This window comes from Pseudorca crassidens, chromosome 10, assembly GCF_039906515.1.
Source record: "Pseudorca crassidens isolate mPseCra1 chromosome 10, mPseCra1.hap1, whole genome shotgun sequence".
In the NCBI taxonomy this organism is placed as follows: domain Eukaryota; kingdom Metazoa; phylum Chordata; class Mammalia; order Artiodactyla; family Delphinidae; genus Pseudorca; species Pseudorca crassidens.
This window is the reverse complement of record NC_090305.1, coordinates 77,479,510-77,505,972: the sequence shown is the minus strand read 5'-3', so window position 1 is coordinate 77,505,972 and position 26,463 is coordinate 77,479,510. Positions and strand designations below refer to the sequence as shown.

The 26,463-nt window shown below is 39.9% G+C and overlaps 1 long non-coding RNA gene across 1 annotated transcript in view; it reads right to left on the bottom strand.

Annotated features, from left to right (window-relative positions):
* The window catches only part of LOC137232603 (uncharacterized), a 324,779-nt gene that overhangs the window by 220,445 nt on the left and 77,871 nt on the right, over positions 1–26,463 (bottom strand). Inside the window, exon 2 of the long non-coding RNA XR_010947092.1 lies at positions 23,284–23,345. This is a non-coding gene — a long non-coding RNA (uncharacterized lncRNA). The remainder of the gene's footprint in view (positions 1–23,283; positions 23,346–26,463) is intronic.

The window sequence follows — 26,463 nt, the reverse complement described above, 5'->3', positions numbered from 1 at the left end:
ATTTCACACTCATTAGATTGACACAAACTGAAATGTCTGACAATACTATGTGCTGATGAAGATATAGAGCAATACGAACCTCCATATACAGCTAGTGGAAATGTAAATTGATGAGACCACTTTGGAAAGAAGGTGGCAATATTTAGTAAAATTGGAAATGGGTGTTTCCTGCAGCTTAGCAATCGCTAATACATACCCTATTGATACTTTCTCTCATTTTCACAAGAAAGTGAGTAAAATGATACTACACCATTATTTATAGTAGTAAAATTTTAAAAATATATATAAATATCTAATAACAGAAGAAAGTGTTAAAATACAGTATGCTCACAGAATGAAATACTATTGAATAGTTAAAAAGTATCAACTATAGCTTCCTGTATCAACATGGATAAACCACCAAAGCATAATGCTGAGTAAAAAGTAACGCAGAATTATATATATTGCTAGCACAATGCCATTTATAGTTATAAAAATATCAATCCTGTGTATTCTTTAAGGATAGACACAAATGTAGTAAAATTATTAAAAAACATACATACATACGAGTGATAAACACCAAATTCAAGATACTTGTTCCCTTTGGAAGGAAAGAGGGGAATGGGACTGGAGACTGGTGTACATGGAAAACCAACATATCTGTAAGGTTTTATTTCTTAAAAATATCCTATGCAAATTTGGCAAAAGTCATATTTGATAAAGCTGGGTGGAAGGCACATAGGTGTTTGCTATGTAATTCTCCACACTCTTTGGTATCATTGAAGCATTTAATTTAATTTTTAAAAAGAACTTTCTAAAAATAAGTAGCTTTATTAATGTAGATGGCCCAATAATGGATAACTAATCATGACCCCCAGAGTTACGTTGAGTAGAAACTGTTGGGAACTGATAACAGATTCTCTAGAAAACCTACCTAATTTCCTCCAAAAGGAAAGTCATGTTTTATACACGCTCACCCCCATTTCTCTTCAAAACAATACTTTTTCCGTGTTCATCATCATCAACCATGTCAGCCTGCTGAGGCCCATTCCTGAATGAATGGTGCTTCAAAACGCTCTCAGCCATTTCCCGCAACATTGTCTATCACTGCCAGCCTTCCTATGTCCACTATGGTAAATCCCTCTCCGTGATGTGCAGTCCATCTGCCTCAGCATTCACACGGAGTTTTTCATTTAGTCTTGAAATTTAGCCGAGTTGCTTGGCTTCATTTCACTTGCTTTTGCTTTCCTTTATTGGTTATTGAAGGCATTTGTTATGGTCCAGTGCTGTGGGTTTTCACACTTCTCATCACTCCACTGTAATGTATGTCTAGTTTACTAATCTTGGACCAGCTGCAGTGTCGGGAACTTCTTTGTATCTTCAGGTATCCCAGGATCTCCCTCACGTCTGAGCACCTGCACATGCTCCCTCTTGGTGTGGAACACTCTTGCCCTCTAACCCTTACTTCCCTGCTAATTTCTCAATCCCTTAAACCCCAGCTTAATCCCTTCCTCCTGGAAACATCCCCAGATCCTTGCGACTGGCATCCTCTACTTGCTCTGCCATTACATTCAACACATAATATCATAATCACAATATCATAATCACTCTCACCTGCCAAAGTTAAGCTCTATTCAGCCCGGGAACGTGGCTGTATCATTCATCACACACTAACTGTCAAGAACAAAGCCTGGCATATAGTAGACATTCAATAAATATTTCATGAGTAAATGAAGTAAATCAAATCAGACTAATTATCTACCCAGGAAGTCATTCCTTTTCTGATGAGGGGTATAGTTTGTATTCATGAAGTCAAAGTTCCCCCAACAGCTCCAAGTTACTACCAAGTTGCTTGGTAACTCATTATAGATCAACCTTCCAAGTGTTTACCCAGTTTTCTGCAGGACTTTCTGTTTAAAAAAAAGTTACATTTCTGGGCTCACAAATTCCATTAGGTTATATCATACTGTGTAGAGTTTGAGTTATTTGTTTTAACATCCTTCTTTCAAGCCTATCGTGTTTAAAGCTAAAATATTTGCAATGATATTCCTTCACTTTCTTTCATCCAGGTAAAAGTAATACAGAAAGTTTTTTAGTTCCACAGCAAAATGAAGGAAGAAATAATGGAGACTGGAGAGAAGATGTACCAGTGAAGTAAAAGCACTCTTAGAAGGCAAATCAGACACAACTAGTTCACACACACAAACTCTGGCATTTGTGTATCAGCGATGATCATGGATTATTGCCCCATTCTATTAGCCTTTTAGGGATTTTGTCTTTACTAAACCTCTAACAACAGCATGCAAATGTGAGTGCAGAAAAGGGAATTCTTACTAATGAAGCTTGTATGATACGTTCTTCTCATGCCAGTTTACACTATTCTTTTGGTTTGCTTATGCAGTAGCAGCTGGGAGCAATACGTCTTTCAAATTATCACAAGATTTAATGGTATAATGTGATCCAAAGGCATGCAGAATTAGTTACACCAAGAGAAAAGCAACAAACAAGAGTATAAACCAGTTCTAATCTACTATAATCGTACCAATTTTTTACTGTATATTTTGTAGAATACATATGTATTTGCATATTGTGTGTAGATGTATTTCATTTTTATCTAATTCATTTTATGTATTATATGTGACATTTAAATTAATGTATATCATGTATTTCAGAGATGGGTATATTTTACATTTACTCTTAGAATATAAGCTGGCTCTTCCCTGGGAAACTTTTCTTGACATTTCTATAATAGATTTGTTTTTAAATATTTTAAGGGAAATTTTAAAAAACATTTTTGCTTAGCTGAAGATAGAAAATCTCCAAGGGTTCCATGTTTTAATTTTATAAAATGTTTAAAATGTTATAAGTAAACCAGATAGCATTCTCCCCAAACAAGCATTAGGAGATTCTTTGACAATGCCCATCAGAGCATGCCAACCAATATGTTTCAATATACTTATTCCTGATCTAAGCACTGTTAATCCTTTACATCTTTGTTCTGAAGATCTTTAAATTATACTTTTAAGCAGGGCATATTGCTATGAATTTCAAGTAGATAAGTTAATGTTTATATATTTTAAATGTCTCCCGTAATGCAGTTGCTTATGCATACAGCTAATGGCAGAATAGGGTGTGTGGAACCCTGGGATACCGTGTTTTGCAAATGAGACTTCAGCAGGGTGTACCAGGCAAATATCTTCACTGTGTTATGTTTTGTTTTTTGTTTTTGTTTTTCCTGAAACCAATGCACTGATCTCAAAAAAACATAGTGCTCAGAGTATGACTCTAGCTGGCTGCAGACAGAACTGTGGGTGATGGCAGCTAATAAAACTCGTAGACTTAAACGTTTAAGGACTATAAACCATATCCCCTTTTTCCCCAGCCCTGCCCTCACCCACCTTGCCAAAGATCACTACCTTCTTTTGTATCATAAAAAGGCAAGCCAGTATGTCTTCCATTCAAACACATGTTTAAGGAGAGGGAGAAGATGGCAGAAGAGTAAAACGTGACAGATACATCAGAAATACATCTACACGTGGAACAACTCCTACAGAACACCTACTGAACACTGGCAGAAGACCTCAGACCTCCCAAAAGGCAAGAAACCACCCCCCCCCATGTACCTGGGTAGGGCAAAAGAAAAAAGAATAAACAGAGACAAAAGAATAGGGATGGGACCTGCACCAGTGGGAGGGAGCTGTGAAGGAGGAAAGGTTTCCACACACTAGGAAGCCCCTTCGTGGGCGGAGACTGCAGGTGGCAGAGCTGCGAAACTTCGGAGCCGCGGAGGAGAGCACAACAACAGGGGTGCGGACGGCAAAGCGGAGAGATTCCCGCACAGAGGATGGGTGCCGACCAGCACTCACCAGCCCGAGAGGCTTGTGTGCTCACCCGCTGGGGCAGGCGGGGCTGGGAGCTGAGGCTCCGACTTCGGTCGGAGCGCAGGGAGAGGACTGGGGTTGGCGGCGTGGACACAGCCTGCAGGGGGTTAGTGCGCCACGGCTGGCCAGGAGAGAGTCCAGGGAAGAGTCTGGAGCTGCCGAAGAGGCAAGAGACTTTTTCTTCCCTCTTTGTTTCCTGGTGCACGAGGAGAGGGGATTAAAAGCGCTGCTTAAAAGAGCTCCAGAGACGGGCGCGAGCAGCGGCTAAAAGCACGGACCCCAGAGATGGGCATGAGACGCTAAGGCTGCTGCTGCCGCCACCAAGAGGCCTGTGTGTGAGCACAGGTCACTATCCACACCCCGCTTCCAGGGAGACTGTGCAGCCCGCCACTGCCAGGATCCCGGGATCCAGGGACAACTTCCCCAGGAGAACGCACGGCACGCCTCAGGCTGGTGCAATGTCACGCTGGCCTCTGCCGCTGTAGGCTCGCCCCACACTCTGTACCCCTCCTTCCCCACGGCCTGAGTAAGCCAGAACCCCCGAATCAGCGGCTCCTTTAACCCCGTCCTGTCTGAGCGAAGAACAGACGCCATCAGGCGACCTACACGCAGAGGCGGGGCCAAATCCAATGCTGAGCCCCAGGAGCTGTGAGAACAAAGAGAGAAAGGGAAATCTCTCCCAGCAGCCTCAGGAGCAGCAGATTAAATCTCCATAATCAACCTGATGTACCCTGCATCTGTGGAATACCTGAATAGACAATGAATCATCCCAAATTGAGGAGGTGGACTTTGAGAGAAAGATTTATGATTTTTCCCCCTTTTCCTCTTTTTGTGAGTGTGTATGTGCATGCTTCTGTGTGAGATTTTGTCTGCATAGCTTTGCTTTCACCATTTGTCCTAGGGTTCTATCCATCTGTTTTTATGTTTGTTTTATTTACTTAAAAATTGTTTTTAATAATTATTTTTTATTTTAATAACTTTATTTTATTTTATCTTCCTTTATTTTCTTTTCTTTTATCCTCTTCCTTTCTTTCTACTTTTTCTACCTTTTATTCTCAGCCATGTGGATGAAAGCCTCTTGATGCTGCAGCCAGTGCTGTGCCTCTGAGGTGGGAGAGCCAACTTCAGGACACTGGTCCACAAGAGACCTCCCAGCTCCACGTAATATCAAATGGTGAAAATCTCCCAGAGATCTCCATCTCAACACCAACACCCAGCTTCACTCAACGACCAACAAGCTACAGTGCTGGACACCCTATGCCAAACAACTAGCAAGACAGGAATACAACCCCATCCATTAGCAGAGAGGCTGCCTAAAATCATAATAAGTCCACAGACACCCCAAAACACACCACCAGCCATGGACCTGCCCACCAGAAAGACAAGATCCAGCCTCATCCACCAGAACACAGGCACTAGCCCCCTCCACCAGGAAGCCTACACAACCCACTGAGCCAACTTTAGCCACTGGGGACAGACACCAAAAACAACAGGAACTAGGAACCTGCAGCCTACAAAAAGGAGACCCCAAACACAGTAAGATAAGCAAAATGAGAAGACAGAAAAACACACAGCAGATGAAGGAGCAAGATAAAAAGCCACCAGACCTAACAAATGAAGAGGAAACAGGCAGTCTACCTGAAAAAGAATTCAGAATAATGATAGTAAAGATGATCCAAAATCCTAGAAATAGAATAGACAAAAGGCAAGAAACATTTAACAAGGATAGGAAGAACTAAACATGAAACAAGCAATGATGAACAACACAATAAATGAAATTAAAAATACTCGAGAAGGGATCAATAGCAGAATAACTGAGGCAGAAGAACACATAAGTGACCTGGAAGATAAAATAGTGGAAATAACTACTGCAGAGCAGAATAAAGAAAAAAGAATGAAAAGAACTGAGGACGGTCTCAGAGACCTCTGGGACAACATTAAATGCACTAACATTCGAATTATAGGGGTTCCAGAAGAAGAAGAGAAAAAAGAAAGGGACTGAGAAAATATTTGAAGAGATTATAGTTGAAAACTTCCCTGATATGGGAAAGGAAATAGTTAATCAAGTCTGGGAAGCACAGAGAGTCCCATACAGGATAAATCCAAGGAGAAACACCCCAAGACACATATTAATCAAACTGTCAAAAATTAAATACAAAGAAAACATATTAAAAGCAGCAAGGGAAAAGCGACAAATAACATACAAGGGAATCCCCATAAAGTTAACAGCTGAAATTTCTGCATAAACTCTGCAAGCCAGAAGGGACTGGCAGGACATATTTAAAGTGATGAAGGAGAAAAACCTACAACCAAGATTACTCTACCCAGGAAGGATCTCATTCAGATTTGATGGAGAAATTAAAACCTTTACAGACAAGCAAAAGCTGAGAGAGTTCAGCACCACCAAACCAGCTTTACAACAAATGCTAAAGGATCTTCTCTAGGCAAGAAACACAAGAGAAGGAAAAGACCTACAATAACAAACCCAAAACAATTAAGAAAATGGGAATAGGAACATACATATCGATAACTACCTTAAATGTAAATGGATTAAATGCTCCCACTAAAAGACACAGACTGGCTGAAGGGATAAAAAAACAAGACCCATATATATGCTGTCTACAAGAGACCCACTTCAGACCTAGAGACACATACAGACTGAAAGTGAGGGGATGGAAAAAGATATTCCATGCAAATGGAAATCAAAAGAAAGCTGGAGTAGCAATTCTCATATCAGACAAAAGAGACTTTAAAATAAAGACTATTACAAGACACAAAGAAGGACACTACATAATGATCAAGGGATCAATCCAAGAAGAAGATAAAACAATTGTAAATATTTACGCACACAACATAGGAGCACCTCAATACATAAGGCAAATACTAACAGCCATAAAAGGGAAAATCAACAGTAACACATTCATAGTAGGGGACTTTAACACCCTGCTTTCACCAATGGAGAGATCATCCAAAACGAAAATAAATAAGGAAACACAAGCTTTAAATGATACATAAAACAAGATGGACTTAACTGATATTTATAGGACATTCCATCCAAAAACAACAGCATACACATTTTTCTCAATTGTTCATGGAACATTCTCCAGGATAGATCATATCTTGGGTCACAAATCAAGCCTTGGTAAATTTAAGAAAATTGAAATTGTATCAACTATCTTTTCTGACCACAATGGTATGAGACTAGATATCAATGACAGGAAAAGATCTGTAAAAAATACAAACACATGGAGGCTAAACAATACACTACTTAATAACGAAGCGATCACTGAAGAAATCAAAGAGGAAATAAAAAAATACCTAGACACAAATGACAATGGAGACACGACGACCCAAAACCTATGGGATGCAGCAAAAGCAGTTCTAAGAGGGAAGTTTATAGCAATACTATCCTACCTTAAGAAACAGGAAACATCTCAAATAAACAACCTAACCTTGCACCTAAAGCAATTAGGGAAGGAAGAACAAAAAAACCCCAAAGTTAGCAGAAGGAAAGAAATCATAAAGAGCAGATCAGAAATAAATGAAAAAGAAATGAAGGAAATGATAGCAAAGATCAATAAAACTAAAAGCTGGTTCTTTGAGAAGATAAACAAAATAGATAAACCATTAGCCAGACTCATTAAGAAAAAAAGGGAGAAGACTCAAATCAATAGAATTAGAAATGAAAAAGAAGAGGTAACAACTGCAACTGCAGAAATACAAAAGATCATGAGAGATTACTACAAGCAACTCTATGCAAATAAAAAGGACAACCTGGAAGAAATGGACAAATTATTAGAAATGCACAACCTGCCAAGACTGAATCAGGAAGAAATAGAAAATATGAACAGACCAATCAGAAGCACTGAAATTGAAACTCTGATTTAAAATCTTCCAACAAACAAAAGCCCAGGACCAGATGGCTTCACAGGCGAATTCTACCAAACATTTAGAGAAGAGCTAACACCTATCCTTCTCAAACTCTTCCAAAATATAGCAGAGGGAGGAACACTCCCAAACTCATTCTTCGAGGCCACCAAGGATGTCACAAAGAAAGAAAACTACAGGCCAATATCACTGATGAACAAAAATGCAAAAATCCTCAACAAAATACTAGCAAACAGAATCCAGCAGCACATTAAGAGGATCATACACCATGATCAGGTGGGGTTTATTCCAGGAATGCAAGGATTCTTCAATATACGCAAATCAATCAATGTGATACACCATATGAACAAAGTGAAGGAGAAAAACCATATGGTCATCTCAATAGAGGCAGAGAAAGCTTTCGACAAAATTCAACACCCATTTATGATAAAAGCCCTCCAGAAAGTAGGCATAGAGGCAACTCTCCACAAAATAATAAAGGCCATATATGACAAACCCACAGCCGACATCGTCCTCAATGGTGAAAAACTGAAAGCATTTCCACTAAGATCAGGAACAAGACAAGGTTGCCCACTCTCACCACTCTTATTCAACATAATTTTGGAAGTTTTAGCCACAACAATCAGAGAAGAAAAGGAAATAAAAGGAATCCAAATCGGAAAAGAAGTAAAGCTGTCACTGTTTGCAGATGACATGATACTATACATAGAGAATCCTAAAGATGCAACCAGAAAACTACTAGAGCTCATCAATGAATTCGGTAAAGTAGCAGGATACAAAATTAATGCACAGAAATCTCTGGCATTCCTATACACTAATGATGAAAAATCTGAAAGTGAAATCAAGAAAACACTCCCATTTACCACTGCAACAAAAAGAATAAAATATCTAGGAATAAACCTACCTAAGGAGACAAAAGAGCTGTATGCAGAAAATTATAAGACACTGATGAAAGAAATTAAAGATGATACAAATAGATGGAGAGATATACCATGTTCCTGGATTGGAAGAATCAACATTGTGAAAGTGACTCTACTTCCCAAAGCAATCTACATATTCAATGCAATCCCTATCAAACTACCACTGGCATTTTTCACAGAACTAGAACAAAAAATTTCACAATTCGTATGGAAACACAAAAGACCCCAAATAGCCAAAGCAATCTTGAGAACGAAAAATGGAGCTGGAGCAATCAGGCTCCCTGACTTCAGACTATACTACAAAGCTACAGTAATCAAGCCAGTATGGTACTGGCACAAAAACAGAAATACAGATCAATGGAACAGGATAGAAAGCCCAGAGATAAACCCATGCACATATGGTCACGTTATCTTTGATAAAGGAGGCAGGAATGTACAGTGGAGAAAGGACAGCCTCTTCAATACGTGGTGCTGGGAAAACTGGACAGGTATATGTAAAAGTATGAGATTAGAACACTCCCTAACACCATACACAAAAATAAGCTCAAAATGGATTAAAGACCTAAATGTAAGGCCAGAAACTATCAAACTCTTAGAGGAAAACATAGGCAGAACACTCTATGACATAAATCACAGTAAGATCCTTTTTGACCCACCTCCTAGAGTAATGGAAATAAAAACAAAAATAAACAAATGGGACCTAATGAAACTTCAAAGCTTTTGCACAGCAAAGGAAACCATAAACAAGACAAAAAGACAACCCTCAGAATGGGAGAAAATATTTGCAAATGATGCAACTGACAAAGGATTAATCTCCAAAATTTACAAGCAGCTCATGCAGCTCAATAACAAAAAAACAAACAACCCAATCCAAAAATGGGCAGAAGTCATAAATAGACATTTCTCCAAAGAAGATATACAGATTGCCAACCAACACATGGAAGAATGCTCAACATCATTAATCATTAGAGAAATGCAAATCAAAACTACAATGAGATATCATCTCACACCAGTCCAAATGACTATTATCAAAAAATCTAGAAACAATAAATGCTGGAGAGGGTGTGGAGAAAAGGGAACACTCTTGCACTGCTGGTGGGAATGTGAATTGGTACAGCCACTATGGAGAACAGTATGGAGGTTCCTTAAAATCTACAAATAGAACTATCATATGACCCAGCAATCCCACTATGGGGCATATACCCTGAGAAAACAGTAATTCAAAAAGAGTCATGTACCACAATGTTCATTGCAGCTCTATTTACAATAGCCAGGACATGGAAGCGACCTAAGTGTCCATCATCGGATGAATGGATAAAGAAGAAGTGGCACTTATATACAATGGAATATTACTCAGCCATAAAAAGAAATGAAATTGAGTTATTTGTGGTGAGGTGGATGGACCTAGTGTCTGTCATACAGAGTGAAGTAAGTCAGAAAGAGAAAGACAGACACTGTATGCTAACACATATATATGGAATCTAAGGGAAAAAAGGTCATGAAGAACCTAGGGGTAAGACGGGACTAAAGACACAGACCTACTAGAGAATGGACTTGAGGATATGGGGAGGGGGAAGGGTAACCTGGGACAAAGTGAGAGAGTGGCATGGACATATATACACTACTAAACGTAAAAGAGATAGCTAGTGGGAAGCAGCCACATAGCACAGGAGATCAGCTCCGTGCTTTGTGACCACCTAGAGGGGTGGGATAGAGAGGGTGGGAGGAAGGGAGACGCAAGAGGGAAGAGATATGGGCACATATGTATATGTATAACTGATTCACTTTGTTATAAAGCAGAAACTAACACACCATTGTAAAGCAATTATACTCCAATAAAGATGTAAAACAAACAAACAAAAAACACATGTTTAAACTTGTGAAATTATGATGTTTCTGGGGTTATCTTACATATAATTCATTGAAGATAACTTGCAGACCTATTTTCTCTTAAGGTCTCAGTAGGGCTGTCTTGAAATTATATGGCTTTAAAAATAAATAAATTTATTTATTTAATTTTTGGCTGTGTTGGGACTTCATTGCTGCGCACGGGCTTTCTCTAGTTGCAGCGAGCAGTGGGCTACTCTTCGTTGCGGTGCGTGGGCTCTAGGCACGTAGGCTTCAGTAGCTGTGGCACGCGGGCTCAATGGTTGTGGCACGTGGGCTCAATAGTTGTGGCTAGCGGGCTGTAGAGTACAGGCTCAGTAGTTGTGGCACACGGGCTTAGCTGCTCCGCAGCATGTGGCATCTTCCCAGACCAGGGCTCGAACCCGTGTCCCCTGCATTGGCAGGTGGATTCATAACCACTGCACCACCAGGGAAGCCCCTGTATGGCTTTTCAAGCGTCAAAAGTAGAATGATTAAGTGTACGCAAGGTTAGGATCACAACTTACAAATCAGACAGCTCTTTGATTCAAACCCGTTTCACATCTCCTAGCTGTGCACCACTCTGCGAGTTACATAACCTCTCTGTGCCTCAGTTTCTACATAAATAGGATGGTAATGATAACAGTACTTCTGGCTTCAGTTTATTGGGATGATTCAATAAAAAATTTATAGAGGCTTTTATAAATGTCTGGCACAGAGTAAGATCTCAATAAATGTTAGTTGCTACTGCCTGCCACTGTTTTTACTATTAATTTTGTATTACTGTGAATAAGCTTTTATTTTTCTCTACTACTGGTTGAGCACGTTGAGGTAACTGAACTCGACACAGAGAAAAACCACCAAATACCACCTTATATTCCTATAGTAGATTCTGGTTAACAGCTTTGTTCTAACCTGACTGCATTTTGAGCCCTCTGAGGTTTTGCAAGGAAAATGACGTCACAATATCTCATCAGTCACGTTTCTTAGTTGCAAGGAAAAAGAGACTTAAAAGTAGACTCCGGCTGATAGAAGCAAAATAGGAATTTATTGAAAGGATGTTGGGAAATTCACAAGTTCTTAACCTGTTGTTTGTTTTGTTTTGAGAGAGGGACATAAAATAAACAGTTTCATGGAAAACACCCAATAAGCCCAGGAAGACTCTTGGGGTCTAATAGATATTTGCTTTTTCTATGTTCTATTTTTATCCTTTATGAAACCATATGTAACCATGCTTCCAAAAATATGCTTCTGATGCAGTGAGTAAATTTTTTTCTTACCTTGTCTACTTAGAGAGTGACAGACGTCACCTAGTTGCTATGCTGAGTTCTACTATTCCAGCAACTGTGACTGGCTTTCTTTATTGAAAATAATCAATGGCTTTGACAGATAGAAAGGGGAGGATATTGTTGCATATTCTGATGCGTCTTGACAGCATGGTTCAGAATGGCTGTCCCTGTCAGTTTCTGCTCTTTGATTTTTTTCTACCTAGGACCCCAGGGAAAGTTCTTAGGGTTTTTAATACTGAAACGCCCCAAGTGTAAAGGGCAGCAGAGACCTGGAACTTGTCTGTTTTTCATCCACTGATGAATTTTATATTTTAACTCTTCATTTTAACCTGGTAGAGTTTCAAAAGAGTTTTACAATTTGGAAAGATTCGCTTGGACTTGGGTGCATGCTTCCTTGGCGATAAGAAAATGTTTGGGTTGACAACTGTGTCACAGCCACCCTTTATTCTCATATAATTCCAAGTGATTTTAAACCTTTATTAATGTATATTATAAATTACTAAAATTATCTGGCCTCAGTAGACAGTTAAAGGACACAGGGAATTTTCATGAAATTCATTACATGTACCCAGAATTTCCATCATTACTGCTGTCTAAATAAGTACAAACATTATTTACCAGAACCTGCTATTTTATAAAAGGCTTTTCTTTAGAGAGAGAAGATGAGAGTCACATTTGTATCTTGTCCACACTTAAGCTGCCCTCTCTCCTCATAGCAGAAAATAGCCTGTTGTGCTAAACAATTTGAAATACCATTTCGTTAACAGGTAATTAAAATGTCTAGCTAAGGGGCCTCCTGAGACTTTCAGCTAAAGCTATACACTGTCATTTAAATGACTCTCTCTGCTCAGGCAGTTGCCAATCCAGGGGAAAGATCCTGAAACTGGATCCATGGGCAGGTAGCACTTCAAGGCCTCGGACTATCCTCCAAACTGGGTTAGCTTGGATCCTCGGTGAGACAGAGGGACCCTCAAACCATAGCAGGAACTTCTGCTTCTTTGAGCTGCGACCAAGAATGCAAGTCAATACAAAATACAAAACACGCAAAACAATGGAGTGGCTTCCCAAGACCACAGGCGTCGCTTCTAGTCTTTGCAAGGGGTTTATTGCCCAGCTGGGTTGATGTAGTACCTCAGCTTCCGTGCTTACCGCCTCCTGACAACTTGCTTGACATCTCAAAGAGTTTTTTAAAATATTCTTAAACCTTTGGCATCCCTTCCTGCTCTGGGCCTCATGAATAAAACATTTATCCAGTCAGCAGCTTTGGCAGAAAGGAAAAGCCAAGTTCCATCCATCAGCGTCATGGGCTGAATTTCCCAGTGATTGCAGATCCTTTAGTAACTGCTTCTTTATGATGATATTGGTAAATAGTCCAATACTGCCAGTATCTGTTTTTCTGGTAAGCCTTCTTTTTCTAGCCTGGTAACGTACCACCACTATGTGGAAATGATGAGTGGCCTTGGTGATCCCAACTGTGTTGTGTTGCCATTTGCAGTCTGTATTAGTTTCCTAGGGCTGCCATAACAACGTACTACAAACTGAGTAGCTTAAGAACAAAAACACATTATCTCACAGTTCCGGAGACTAAAAGTCTGAGATCAAGGTATTGGCAGGGTTGGTTCCTTCTAAGGGCCGTGAGGGAGAATCGATTCCATGTCCCTTACCTAGCTTTTGGTGGTATGCCGGTAAGCTTTGACATTCCTTGGCTCACAGCAGCATAGCCCTGATTTCTGCCTTCATTTTCACGTGGCATTCTCCCTGTGTGTATGCCTTCCAAATTTCCCCTTCTTACAAGGTCATCAGTCATATTGGATTAGGGACCCACCATACACCAGTATGACCTCAACATATTACATCTACAATGATCTGATCTCTAAATAAGGTCACATTCTGAGGTACTGGGGGCTAGGGCTTCAACATATAAATTTTGGGAGGTCACAAATTCAACTAACACGTTTTCCAAAGTCTTTTTTCCCCAACATCCCGTTGATTGCATGGAGATCAACCAAATCTACTCAGAAAAGACTAATAAGGATTTGTTTTCCTTAAACGGGCCAAATCAAGTCTGGGGTTCATATATAGAACTTGATTCACTTGCCCTAAGAATCGATTTATTATCATGCTGTTTTGTGAGGCCAAAGAGTAAAGCAATTTTGGTGGAAAGTAAAGTCAGTCATGTAAGCTTTCAAAACCCCATATTTGAATATGTAGAAAATACAATTTCTTCTCAGATTTCTACAGAAGAAAGACATAAAACTAAAAACTTTTCAGAATTGGGGTTGAGTGGTGAAAGGGGAAGCACTAGCTTATTACATGAAGAGTCACAGGATCCGTATAATTATTAATAATCCTGGATGATTTTACTAGCTAGTAAACCAAGATAGTATCATCTTCTCAGATTTCCTTATGCACCAGGTCCCCTCTAAATACTCGAACATGCAAAAAGAAAATATGTCTTCAATGAGCACAGAGAATCCATCTTGATTCCAAAGAATGAAGTTGATTCACGGTGAAGACAATTTCACTCAACAGGTTCTAATTTTAGATTAGCTCTGAAAAAAACTTCCTAGTCTCTCCAGAATAAAAACACACTTCTGATAGCCTCTTCCATGACGTTCATCTCAGCATAGATGTATATTTTTTTCACATACCCACCAAGTAAATATATGTGGTGAGTATATCACTACAAATTTGAGATGCTTTAGCATGAGCTTCTGTGTACAAATGCAAAGAAAATACAATTCAGTTCAATAAAAAAATGAATCAAGTTGAGGAGAAAAGCTTCTTAGTGATGTACAGACAAAATAACATCACAGAGTTCACTTCCCTTGAAGGCGTGTTGCCTCAGTCTGTAGGTAGCCAGGCGCCACCTCATTACGTACACCCTTCAATTCTCAGGCAACGCGCAGCACGCACGCTCTCTCTCTCTCTCTCCCCCATCCTCCTCCCCTTCACACACACACACACACACACCACACACACACACACACACAGAGCCATAGGCTTTTCCCATAAAGAATAACCAAATCCAAACAAACCCTCTGACTAACTTCCCTTCTGTCATTTTCTCCTAATCCCAGCAAAGCTACTAGGAAAATAAAACCCTTCCACAACACAATTCTTTTCTATACCTGCCGTGGATCCTATTAATGAAACATTTTAAGAATTTGTATGACGGTTAATTCTGCCCTGAAGATCCATCAGTGGACATCGGTTTGTAAACATCACTGGAGCTCCTTCAGAGTCCCTGGCACTCCCTCTCACTCACAGTACTCTCAGTGTAAGTATTGAGAGAAAACATTTTTGCGTTGCTTTTGTTATATTCGCTTAAGAAGAAAAGAATCATCTCCTTAAATAATGTTTGGTTTTAGTTTTATAAAACACCCTTTCAATCACATTTGACTAATTCTCTCCAGTTGAAAATCATATATGATATAGACAGTAGTATACACCTGAATACAAAAGACGTGTATGGTCATTAGAGACATAATATAGAAAGTGGTACAATCCATCTCCTACTTGCAAAGATGCTCCTTGCCTTTCTTTCGCACATTTTGTAGTTAGATTCAAATTATGCATCTGGGAAGCCAGAAAGAACAATGACTAAGAATAACCTTCACAGAATAGGCTCAGGGATTATTTTCTTGCTCAGTTGGGGTTTTATTTCCAGGTAACTTTTCTGATGGGTGGGGAACTTTCTCAGAAGACCTTCCAGTTTGCACTCTCAACACTGCGACATTTTTATGTACCCCTTTTAATGCCTCATTAATTTCATTACCACTTGATTTCCTCAGCAAGCAACAGTTACAGCCCCAGTTCTCAGTGTCCTAGTGAAAATAAAAAGATTTAATTGTTTAAGCCCTACTTCCCAAGCCTTGCTCTTATTGTTGGTCTACAGGAGGTGGATGCAGCAAGAATTTTGCTAAGTCTTGTTACCAGTCCAACTGCGTACTGCTTCCCCTCCTCCAAGAGCTGGACCAGGTTTTCTGGAGATCACAGAGAGTTCTAAATATAGGCCATTAGCCAGTGTCAATGCAAGCTGTGGCCTGTTGCATGTACCACAGGGGTAGGAGTGCTCCACAGCGAGCTCTTGCAAATTCTCAGAGGCCAGCATAGGAGAACATGTGAACCCCTCCCAGGTTCAAAGGCCCCGATGCTCTGAACTTGGAAGATGTATTCAGCCAAGCTGGGCACTCAAAGCTCTGCTCAGAGAATAGGAAATGCCTCAGAAACAGCCACCCACCTTCCTAGAGAAGCTTCCATAGGTCTGAATTGAGAAGAAATTTTGCAGATAAAGATAAAACAAACATTAGCACAGAGAAGCCTCCCCAGTTCATTGTTAACCCCAGTCAGAATATGTCAGGTCCCTGACACATAAGTATCTTTAATAAAAGCTACATGTGCTTTTTCCAGTGTCTCCCCAGCTTTATCCTGAGGCCAGGGGGACTAGGCCTCCTGTCACAGCAGAGAAAATGCTATATTATGGATTGGAAGAGAGCCCAGGTACGAGGAAAAGGAAGCATCCCTGTGAACTGGGGTAGTGACTCAGGGAAAGGAATGCCACTCTCTCAGTCACCCTCACTCCACCGCATCCGGCAAAGTTCTCTATACATGAGGAGGAACTACAGAAAAGCCTAGCTCTTTCCCCCGCGGTGGCTTTGCTCATACTGTTCCTGGTGCCAAAACATTATTGTTCTGGCTTCCACAAGGCTGGCTCCTTCTCATGTGTCAGCTTTCGGCTCAATGTCTGCTCCTTAAAAGAGTCTTTCCTCACTGTTCTGTTCTATAACTTATCTCTACTACTGCCCATCCCAGCAACCCTGTTCCTACCCTTCACTGATGTTATCACAGCCTCTGCTTGTCTTATTTATAATCTGCTTCTGTACTGGACCAAATGCCCCTGAGGGCAGAGACTGTGTATTGATGTTACCAGGACAATTCCTAGCACATACTAGATGCACAGGAAAGGCCGGCTGCATGTGTTCTAGAGCAGCACTGTCCAACAGAACTTTCTGGGATGATGGAACGGATCTGGATGAGGTTCTGTCCAACGTGGTAGCCACTAGCCAGATGTGGCTACTGAGCAATTGAAACACGGCTAGTGCGAATGAGAAACTAAATTTTAAATTTAACTTAATTTTAATTAGTTTAAATTTAAATAGCCACATGTAGTATTGGCTGACATATTGGAGCAGTTTTAGGACAACCCCCTCAGGCCACTGAAGGGTACACAGCTATTCCCAAGAGCGAATCTGACTCAAAGAGAAGGAGCTACCCTGAGCCCGAGCTTGGTATTTTTGTGAGTTACTTAACCACGCCTATGCAGCCTGGAAATTACCATTATTAACCTTAATAATGTTTTTCCTGGGTATAGAATATGACATATGTTATGAAAACAGATAATGTGGATCAAATTTCCAGTAAAATCAGTTACCATTTCTCTAATTCATTTTGTTGATGAACTCTGCATACAAAACTCAAACGTCTTTAAAAACAATAAGAAAGGCAATAACTTAAGCTAATTCCCAAGGATCTGTTCAACCAAAATAACAAAATGAACCAGAATAGGTGTCTTATTGATTCAATGGGCTGTGGCCTTCGAGGGCAGAGACCGTGTCTGCTAGCTCTACGGTATGTTTATCTCCAGGAACCGGACACTGCTGGCATGGAGAAGGCACTCAGTAATATTGTTCGAATGCACAAATAAATCCTGTAGCGTCGTTCTGTTCAACTACTCAGGTTTATTTATTTTTCTCATTTTCTTTTCCTACTCACTGTACTTATTTTCTCAACTGAAACATAAAAAGGATGGATGGGGAAAGGCAGGTTGTACAATTAAAAGGACTAATTTTCCCAGATATTCAAGTTTCTCAGATAGAGTAGCCCAAACGATAAGGTCAGTAACAAGAGACTAAGAGAGCACAGGCCCAGGCGAGGTCCAGATTCTCACCATGTCCAAGCACCAAAGGCGGTTGGAGTGGGCACAGAAGGTCCCTCTGGCCGGTGTTACTTTCACCCAGCTACCACAAAGAACAGACAGCTGGCTGGCCCCAAAGGCGTGTTCTCTCCAAACAATACCATGGGAATGCCAAGGAAGGAAAAACTAGGACTCCATGTAATTGGCAAATAAGAAACCAGGCATGTTCTTCATAAACCTGATCTGAATTAGTCACACTTGAGGTTTGCAGCTCTCTCTCAAAAGACACAGATCCCACCACCTCCTCTCACTTCTACAACAGAGAATCAAGTGACTTTCCTCCTTCCTTTAGGCTCCTATCTTGCAAATGGATCCAGATATAGTTCTAATTTCAAAGTGGCAGCCCAGCAAATAATTTCCACAAGAACTAACACCCTTCCTGTTTCTTTACGCCTCTTCCTCTTCCCTCCTTTTTCTCCTTCGCTCCCCCACCCCCCATTTCTCTCTGATACAGCGGATCACAGTCAGAATTTCCTCTCTTTGATCTAGTTAGAAAGAGTCCCATTGCCTCAATACTGACAGCAGCTGCAGCTGGATCGCCCCAGGCCAGAAACCCTTTGCAACAAACGAACAAACATTCTGCCTCTCACCATTTCCCCACTGATGCCTGTCTCCTGCCTCTCAACTGGAAATCTAACTCACAGGCATTTACATCATGAGGTTTGTTTCTATAAGTTACAGCAAAAGACAAAAATGAGCACGGTTCTCTGGCTACAGGGAAGATTTCCCAGTGCCTAATTTGTTAGGGATGACATTTCTGTTAATGCCCTTGTATTAAAACTGCAGGCCCATACTTTAATTTTGCCATAATATCACATCCTGGCACTTAATAAGAGAGAGCCATCAAGAACTGTTACCGAAAAGACATTATGGAACTTTAGGTGACTAAGTTGTACACTGACTCTTGGTCAGTGTTTCAAAATAGTTTCATTAAGACTATGTTGAAAGAGGAAAGAAGGAAGGGAGGGAGGGAGGGAGGGAGGGAAAAAGGAACACGTGGACCCTTAGAGTAGGAACTCCTGAAAAAGAGGGAGTGACAATATATTTGTTCTTCATGCTGCAATTTATCATCCATTCCATTCGGCACTGCCTCATTTTTTTTAAAACGAATAATATGAAATCTCTTGTTCTACTAGGTCAGATATTGTTATGCACCAACCAACTCAGAATCCTGCTGTGCCTGCGCATCCTGTTTGGGAAAACAGACATTAACATTGAGGCCCCCTTTCTGCTAAAGGACAGACTTCCACAGAGCATGAAGTAAGGTCTGTTCCAATCTGTTCAGTAGTCATGATGGGGTGTCAGAGCATCTGTGACACCTGTTGGGGTTCAGGGCGGGCTGCCCCAACACGTGCCTCAGTGGCATATTGAATTTTTTGAATTAAAGTTACTTAAGACACGGCCAGCGCAAGAGGGAGACTCTGACCCTCCTTTCTGTCTGCCTGAAAGCAGGAAATAAATTTCTTATGTGAAAGGTACACTCCCTGCGTCTGGAGGCAAAAAAGGACACCCTTATCTCCAGAGACAGGGGATTCAGAATCCAAGAAGCCTGTATAAACAGACCTTGTTACTTTAATTCACTACCCCAAGCCCAAACTCTGTTTCGATTCTTCACTAATTGGGCACCACCTAAGTTTCTTTGTCCTGTCAGTTCCTCTTAAATGTATTGTTTCTTGGTTGAAAAAGTATAAAAGCTGCCTGTGTCAGCCACTTGGGTCTCATTTTGATGAGACCTCTGTATGCACAAGTAAAATTTGTTTCTTTTTCTCCTGTTAATCGGTCGTGTATAGTCTAGCCACAAAAACTCAAGAGGGATAGAGGGAGAAATTTCCCCCTCCCCAACCCACCACATCCAAGAAAATATTAACTTCACATGTGACAGGACAGTAATGAAAATCACACGCAGTTCTTTGCCTCTTTGCCTGTTTTTATGTTTAATCAGAAACAGAAGAAAAAGATAAAACATGCCAGATTTTGGACATATATGAGGCGCTAATTTATAGAAAACAGTATGCATAAGAAACACATGTCTTTATACTCGGATTCTGGAGAAGACAATGTGGGCATCGTTAGAAAATGCAGCAGTTAACAGAACCCCCTTTCACGTGGTAAGGACCTTCTCCAAGACCATGAAGACCACCTTCTCCTAGACTTGGCTGGAATTGTACCATGGCTACTACAGGTATTTCCAAATCCTTCAGAAGCTTTTTGGTTACAAAGGAGAGAGCAATTCTTTGCACAGCACAGAGTGGTTCTCTGTCTCTACAATTCTCTGACCTAGCAAAAATTCCTGTCAACTGTCTGCCCAGTTGAAGGATACTGATTCTCCTGTTGCCATGGCAACACATTAATTGTCAGGTCTCTGTGTCTCTTACACTCAATGCCTAATCTGTTCCTCCTGGCTTTTGGATTTTGACACTTCCTAAGCCTTAATTAGTTTATTTGATGGGACCTGCACATCTTATTTTTATACTTAGTAGTATTGAAATACTAAGTAGCTATTGAAAACATAGTCATTCAGAGAACAGATCACAGAGGTAAAAATCGGTGTGCTGTCAGGCCGACCAGAGATGACACAGAACGAGAGTAAAGTGGGAGGCACAGGCTCTGCCTGCTGCTCCTCAGATACTGGGGAAAATCAAAACAGTTTTTGCCATCTGTCATGTAACACAGTGTGAAAATTACGGAGCTGTTCGTTTCGACGTTTGAGGAATATTCTGCCACTGTGATTAGATCACAGTAATATTACCTAGTCACTAAAGGTTTGGATCAATGCTTTTTAATATTTTTTCTTCACAGACAAGCTCTGTCTTTACTTATTTTTCAGTGGGAATGTCTGCTAAGCCATTCACTTAGAGATAAGTATTTCACACAGGCAAAGCACTCAGGATAGGAGTCACAGTACAGCTGATAACTTAGTTAAGTTCAGAAAGTTAACAACAAAAGAAAGCAAGGAACGAAAGAAGTTTCATAAAGGAGTACCATCCAGAATAAACAGTTACTCTAGAGCAGCAATTCTCAAAGTGTGGTCCACAGAACCCTTGGGTGGGGTGGAAGGCTTGGGGTGCAAAGAGCCTTTTAGGGAAGCGAACAGGTCAAAACTATTGTCATGATAAACCTAAGACGTTATTGCCTCTTTCTCTCTTAACCTATACACTGATGGCACGAAAGTAAACGTGGTAAAACTGCTAAGTGGCTTAACACAGAACAAGGCAATCTCTCGGTCTTTGTCTCTTTCTCTCTTTCATTCCCCTCCCCATTTCTCTCCCCTTCTCTCCCTTTTTTCTCCCTCCCTCCTTCCCTCTCTCTCTCTCTCTCTCACACACACACACACCTGCACAAGTAGAAGGAGGAAGAGGAAAAACAGGAAGAGGAGGTTACGTTTTAAAATGTCCCTGCTAAGGGAGTTTTTAAAAATTAAGTCTAATAAACTGCGGCCCTTGAGTACACATCTTTTTAATATTCTGTATGACAAAATGAGAAAGTGGCATAAAACCCTTCTGTTATCACTGAAGCAGAATGGTTGTCTCAAGGAAAAGTATTTGCATGACTCTTTGAGTGGAGAGCGGAACTAACCATTTTTCTTGGTGGAACACAATTTTTATTTGAAAGAACAATGGACAAGCAATAGTACTGACGAGTATTTGGCAGACGTTTTTTCTAAATTAAATAAAGCACAACTGTCATTTCCACAGAACAACTTGCAGCATAGGTTGCCAATGATAAAATGTGAGCTTCTAAGCAAAGTCAGATTTTTGGAAAAATTGTATCTGTAAACTTAAAAGATCTCCAATACACAAAGATTTTTTTTTTCTGATAAGATAAATGGTGATACTAATGAATATAATTTTAAAATATTGTACATTGAAATGTGTCAACATTTGGAAGATCTGAACCAATATTTTCCAAATAATCAGTGAATGATGTTACAAAATCTTTCATGGGTAAAAGACCCATTTAAAGTAAAAGAAAGATCAATAGATTGTAACGCAACAAAACATAAAACATTAATTCTTTTGGTTTCAGATTTCATACTGCAACTAGCTTTAGAAAGACTACCACTTGTCAAGTTTGGGTATATTGTCAAAGAAGAATACCCACAATTATCTAAAAGAGGACATTAAGATATCCATCTCTTTTACAGCTATACATCTGTGTGAGACCAGATTTCCTTTACACCTCAAACGAAACAAACATATCAAAACAAGTTGAATGCAGAAACAGATAAGAGACTCCATCTGTCTTCTATGAAGCTATACATTAAAAAGTTTTGCAAAACTGTAAAATAATGCCTCTCTTTTCACTAATTTTTTTTTGTTTTGGAAAATGTAGCTATTGTTCATAAAAGCATTTAGTTACTACATAATGGGTTCATTACTGTTATTTTAAAAGTAGATAAATACATAAATTAATTTTTCTTGTATTTTCAATTTATAACATAGTAAATATGTAAACAAAGCCCTCTGGAGTCTGCCATAATTTATAAGTGTAAGGGATCTGAGACCAGAAAATTCAGGACCATTATCTTAAGAGGGGACAAAGGGGAAACTGTCCAAGGTACCAACACCACAAACCAAGGACCTAGGGCACATAGCAAGGTAGGTTTTTCAAAATCCATTTCACCATCTAGGAGACAATTAAACAGCTGCTTCATGACCAGAATCTAGCCTCTTATCCCCAAAGAATAGATAACAAAATCAGAGAGCAATGAAAAGACAACCTAAGTTTAGCCCCAGGACATAGTTCTATTTTCTTGGGAAAGACATACGCTTCTCTCGCTCTCTCTCTCTTTTTTTTTTTTTTTATTTTACAAGATTTTTGTCTTCTGGGTATTTCCATATTACCCTAAATAAGCAAGATACCATTCCAGATTAACATAGAAAAGATACTTTGGATCACCAGAGAGTCTATAACACCAAATATTATTTATAAAAACAGAAATCAGGACAAGAGGTGACCATGTTTCACCTTTTAACAAACACCATTCCCAATACCTGTAATAAAAGATTATGGTAACACTCTGATGCTGATATGTCTAATGCTATCTAAACAAAAACCATGAATCCCAATACCACTAAATGCGTGACTAATGACAGACTAGGGAATGTGATACCATGTTTCCAAAAGAGACTGGCATCTTGGACCAGTGAACCATTCCAGACCATAAGATTAAGACCCAAATCACACTAATATCAGAGGAATTTTGAGAAGCAATACATCTTGCAACACTTAAGTAGAATTCAATGATTCAAACCTTCCAAAGCATAAAATATTATCGCACAAGCAGAACATTTATCATCCTGGGAATGAGTGAGACCAAGTAAGTCAAAATAAGAACTCTGTTCCGCATGTGTGTTTTTCAGAATAAATCAAATAGTAACCACTCTTTAGCACGGATTATTTTGTCACCTACATCATTCAATTTGGGGAAAACTGGGTTCTTGGTTTCTTATCAGTAAATGTAAAGAAATGTTACTATTTACCTGAGTCCAAGACCATCCAAGCAGCTGGACCACTGGATCTGCCATCTCTTCCTATCACAGAACTGTGAAATAGAATAAAACAATTATGTACATCCAGCCTGAAACCCTTCCATATTTCCCCATATGCTGTGCTTCTTCACTTCTGAAATGGACAGGAAGCAGCTCCAGGAAAGGGAGACATGAGGGATGAAGCCATAAGCCGTTCTCAAGAAATTGCCCTCTGGAGCTCACCTTTCTAGGGAGGAAATCAGCTTTTCTTTGCCTTTTTTCTTGGGAGGTGGGGAGGGCCCACACGTTCATTTTGTCTTTCACTAGCTACAAAAACAGGGATGCTGACTTGATAAAGGCAGTGCCAGGGTTGTTTGTTTGCTTGTTTTTAGAATACAAATCAATTTTATCATAGAAAGGTAAAAGCCTGAATTTTCTCAATCTACTGAGGCTGACAATAACGGCAGCAACAAAATCTCTAACCAATTTATTTTAACTCCTTCACAAAAGTATTCAACGTTTAGTTTCTTTATTCCCCACCCCCAAAATTAGCGAAGTGAACTGACCAAGTGTTGTAAGAGTAAACGCTATAAAGCACGCCACATCTTAAAAGGAGCATATCCAAACGTTACTTCTTAGCTTCACGATCTTTATGGCATGGGGCAGTGTGAGTGTAAATCCCTCGGAAGGTTTAGCCAGCCCACCTGACATCTCCAGCCAACCCACCATTTTCAAATTCAACAAGAGCAGTATCACGTTTCCCAAGTATAGAACCCAATGTCCTGAAACCAGAGAACAGAAGAGCTGAGAGCATCACCCCATGAGTCTCCTCTGGTGAGTTATTAAGGAATAAAATACAGTTTGGAGGGAAATGGCGAGGATCTGGTGTTGAATTTCCTCAGGTGTTAGCCGTGTCTGGGGGCTCCATGACCAAGCTTTCATTTATAGCAACAGTCTGTTCCATTGTTTTGGCCTCTTTCTTTTGTTTGTCAGCAAAAGTAGCACACATTTTAGACATTATTTCAGAATCTGGTTTTGCACGCTGCATTTGCTTTGGTTTCCCACAAGATAAAAATTCTTTTAACTGTCTCAAGGTATCTGTTAATGAGACCAGTTCTTTAAATAAGACAGAGACCTTCACCCTCATCTTAATGGCCAAAATAAGGAAACAAGGCACACAGGGCTCTTCTACAATTTTGTGATTCATGTTGTAGATATAAATTCTATGACTTAGTCTGGTATCCCTGTTTGGGCTTAAATAAACAGAATAAATAAGACAAACTAGCTCTTAAAGAATCAACCCAGCTTAGGCTACTCTTAATAGTCTCCTTATTACTACCAGTTAATTGAGTGGTCAACAAATATGTTCTGTTTAATAATTAAACCACATGACCACAACATACTGTCGATTGTTACCCTCTTCACTAAAGGATTAGATCTTTCCAAAGCTTTGGTACCAAGCAACCATGAAGAATTTCAAAATCAATTTTTCTTATCCACCAACTAGACAATGGGCTCTACACGGACTTCAGTAAAAACAAAAGTTAAAAACAAATTATGCTTAATTTTTATTTCTTAATATTTCCCCTTAATTTCATTCCTCTTCGTGTTGCCTTTAATCTTATAAAATTATTATTCACAGAAAGCAAAATCCCTCCTGGACTCTTTGCTTTTCTACTTCCTTAATTCAGGACTTAAAATATGCAAGGAACTTTACTATCAGGAAGGAAAATACAATTACACCTCTCAAGTGATGGGAGGGAGAGTTGTTATGTGCTTGCCACAGGGAGATTTCATCACACCCAGAATTTGCATTCAATGTCTTTTTTAATAAAGCGAGCAGCATCCCTGTTTCTGGAAGAGCTATCAGCCTTAAGGAGAAGACGGACCATTGTTCTAGTGCACCCTGGTTACAGTAGTTGGTGACAAGATTAACAGTTAATATATTCTTTCTGTGGGAGCTACTTCTTGCACTTCCAATCTTTTTGAGTATTGTGGTAAAATACACATAATGTAAAATTTACCATTTTAACCATTTTAAAGTGAACAAGTCAGTGGCATTAATCACATTCGCAATGTTGTGCGACCGTCAGCACCGTCTAGTTCCAAAAGTTTCCCATCACCCCAAAAGAAAACCCTGTACCCGCTGTGCCTACAACATCTTAAACCAGGGATTGAATGCTTAGTTTCGGATCAGAATTTCTTTAACTCCTCCCTTCTTGTCTCTAGTAGATGATCATAGTTGAAGGCATGAGCTCGGAAATCTGACTGCCTGTATTTAAATTCTGCTCCTGGCACCATCTTTAACAAATACTCATTTACTCTGAGCTTCACTGTCCTCATCTATGAAATGCAAGCAATCATAAAACCTCTTACAAGGTTCTGAGGAATAAACTGGAGCATATACAACCCACTCAGTTCTGGGTCTGGCAAGCATTAAGAGCTCGATATATGCTTCATATATTTCTTAATTTAGTTTTCCATCACAACTTCTGTGGACTAGGCACCATGCTAAATGCTGTGTAAATATGAGCTCCTTTAAAATTCTTAACAATCCCAAGAAGTAGTCACTATAACCAACTTCATTTTACAGATGAGGCAACTCAAGCACAGAGAGGTTAAGTAACTTGCCCAAGGTCACACAGCTCATAAGTGGAGAAGCCAGAATTCAGACCTCTATTGGCCATGCTCTTAACTACCATGCCATGCTGCCTCTATACTATTTCTTCCAGTTATCATACTCATCCCAAAAGGCATATGGTTGTTCCTTACCATTCTTTTTCTACTTCCTGAAGCAATTTGATGCTCTCAAAATAGAGAACATCCATGTTCCTGCCTTCTTCATACAGCATCTTAAAGTGTTTCCATGTACTCCTGCCATTACTTTTTTCATTAACGGTGTGACTTTACAAGTAGTCATTAGCTTAGATATGCCATTTTGTTTTCTCTTTTGCCCTATCACATTATAGCATAATCCCGCAAGAAAAATTCTATTCCCTCAAATGTTTTTGATCTTCACACGTTAATTACCAGTCATCCTTTCGTACTTTCCATCTGTTTATGTAGGTCCACTATGCCCCCTACCCCGAGTGGCAGGCTCTGTGTGGCTCGTTAGCTCACATTACAGCAAGAATGTGCATTCAATTCTGGGTACGACTGAGAGGTTAGGACGCAGAAGAAGGGTTGGGGCTC